The 2,500-nt window shown below is 38.5% G+C and overlaps 1 non-coding gene across 1 annotated transcript in view; it reads left to right on the forward strand.

Moving 5' to 3' along the window:
- Positions 1-2,105: 2,105 nt before the first annotated feature.
- LOC143306240 (small subunit ribosomal RNA) overlaps positions 2,106-2,500 on the forward strand; it is a 1,923-nt gene continuing 1,528 nt past the window's right edge. The window contains exon 1 of the ribosomal RNA XR_013063691.1: positions 2,106-2,500. This exon is cut by the window's right edge and continues 1,528 nt beyond it. This is a non-coding gene — a ribosomal RNA (small subunit ribosomal RNA).

The raw sequence follows: 2,500 nt of genomic DNA on the forward strand, positions 1-2,500 counted from the left end.
TATTTTGGCTAAACGGAGCGAAAATCTGCATTTATACCATCACGGACGTTAGTTTAATAGCGTTTAACGATCGATCCACGGTACAGAATGCAAAAATATGATTGTTAAAATTTTCGACTAATCGGTTCTAAGAGGCGAAGCAATACGCCGCTGGGACTTTGAAATATTTCGGAGCGCACCTAAAGTTCGTTATTTTGGCTAAACGGAGCGAAAATCTGCATTTATACCATCACGGACGTTAGTTTAGTAGCGTTTAACGATGGATCCACGGTACAGAATGCAAAAATATGATTGTTAAAATTTTCGACTAATCGGTTCTAAGAGGCGAAGCAACACGCCGCTGGGACTTTGAAATATTTCGGAGAGCACCTAAAGTTCGTTATTTTGGCTAAACGGAGCGAAAATCTGCATTTATACCATCACGGACGTTAGTTTAATAGCGTTTAACGATCGATCCACGGTACAGAATGCAAAAATATGATTGTTAAAATTTTCGACTTATCGGTTCTGGATCACTGAAAAATCAAAAAAAATTATTAATTTTGATTAATTAAATTACATATGTAGTTTTGTATTGTTATAGTCTCGTATTTGTTAATGTTTTGTCGTAAGAAAATGCAAAAATATCGTTTTAATATTTTCGTCTCATCGGTTCTGGATCGCTGAAAAATCAAAAAAAAATATTAATTTTGATTAATTAAATTACAAATGGAGTTTTATATTGCTATAGTCGCTTATTTGTTAATGTTTTACCGTAAGAAAATGCAAAAATATCGTTTTAATATTTTCATCTCATCGGTTCTGGGCGGTTTTAAAATTTTTTAAAATATTAATTAAACCCATGATTTACATGAGAATGTGAATTTATTATGTCCTGCATGTTAATTTATTAATTTTCATGTATAGAACGTTATAAAATGAAAGGATATGTTCGACGATATTTTCAGTCTAAGTTTTACCGTGCCGGCGGGATGGTACGCTCTCACGGCGGTTTGCACAGGCATACGCCTGGGCGTAAGCCCATGCGTCGCCGACCTACCGGCCGGCCGTTCGGTATTTATAGGAAGGCACTTTCGGTTCGCTCGGACCGGTCGGGAGTAGCGTCGAGCGTGTGGCTCTTTTATGACTTCGGTTGAAAAGCAGTCTACCGCTCCTCGAGAATATACTTTCTCGACTATTCTCGTTCCGGTTTTCCGTTGCGGATTATTATTAATCTCCACACAGCATTACCACGGGTCGGTGTCTAAGACCGAATGGCCCATATGTGGTGAGCCTTGTAATATAAGGCTGGTGACCTGTATGCACTTATAAATGTTGCATACTTGTACAAACTGAGCATCAACTGTCTGTAACCAAAATTGGTTAAAACTGAAAAAGTTATAAGATTGTATAAAATTTTTGAACCAAGAAAGTAGTGTTAGACGAAAATTCGTTCTATCACTTTTAGAAGGGAGACTGTTTGGAAATATTTAAAGTATAAAATACACAAAAGTCCACTGAATTATGAACAAAATTACGTCCCTGAATTTAAGAAAAGTCAAGAGGTGTCAGAAATAAAATCCTCTCTGATACGTTCAGAGAGGAAAATAAGTATGGAGAGAGGAGTAAAAATGAAAGAAGTTTTAAGGCTGGGGAAACTTCTAAAGGAGAGAGATTCCAACATATCTAATATGTACATTTAAAGCAAGTCCAAGGAACTCTCTCCGTTAATGTTTGAAAAGGTGTGTGGAGATGGAGGAGAAATGTATAAAGTACAGAGACGAGGTTGGTGGGCCCGCTCTAATGATAAAGATTATAAAATTTGGTGGCAAAATGACCAGCATGATCACTGTACGCGCTTTCTCGATTTGTATAGCATGCCACTGTCCGCGCTATCTTTTATTATATTGTCCAGCGTGTGTGGTCTACGTGCTTGCACGATGGATGCACGGCGTGAAAGTGATTTTCGTGCTTTATGAGAGGAGGAGGAGAATATTTGGCCTCTATAAGAGGTACAAAATTTATGAAATGTGTGTTACATACAAAAGAGAAATGGCTTAACGTCGATCGGTCTCTTACAGGGAGGAGCCGACGACGAAAATTTAAATTTACAATAATAACTAAGCTCCCTGGTTGATCCTGCCAGTAGTCATATGCTTGTCTCAAAGATTAAGCCATGCATGTCTAAGTACATACCGAATTAAGGTGAAACCGCGAATGGCTCATTAAATCAGTTTTGGTTTCTTAGATCGTACAAAACATTACTTGGATAACTGTGGTAATTCTAGAGCTAATACATGCAAACCAGAATTCCACCCAGAGATGGGAGGAATGCTTTTATTAGATCAAAACCAATCGGTGGCGGACGGCTTGTCCGTTCGTCCATCGTCGGCTTTGGTGACTCTGAATAACTTTGTGCTGATCGTATGGTCATCTAGCACCGACGACGGATCTTTCAAATGTCTGCCTTATCAACTGTCGATGGTAGGTTCTACGCCTACCATGGTTGTAACGGGTAACG

This window comes from Osmia lignaria, unplaced genomic scaffold (assembly GCF_051020975.1).
Source record: "Osmia lignaria lignaria isolate PbOS001 unplaced genomic scaffold, iyOsmLign1 scaffold0003, whole genome shotgun sequence".
Taxonomy (NCBI): domain Eukaryota; kingdom Metazoa; phylum Arthropoda; class Insecta; order Hymenoptera; family Megachilidae; genus Osmia; species Osmia lignaria.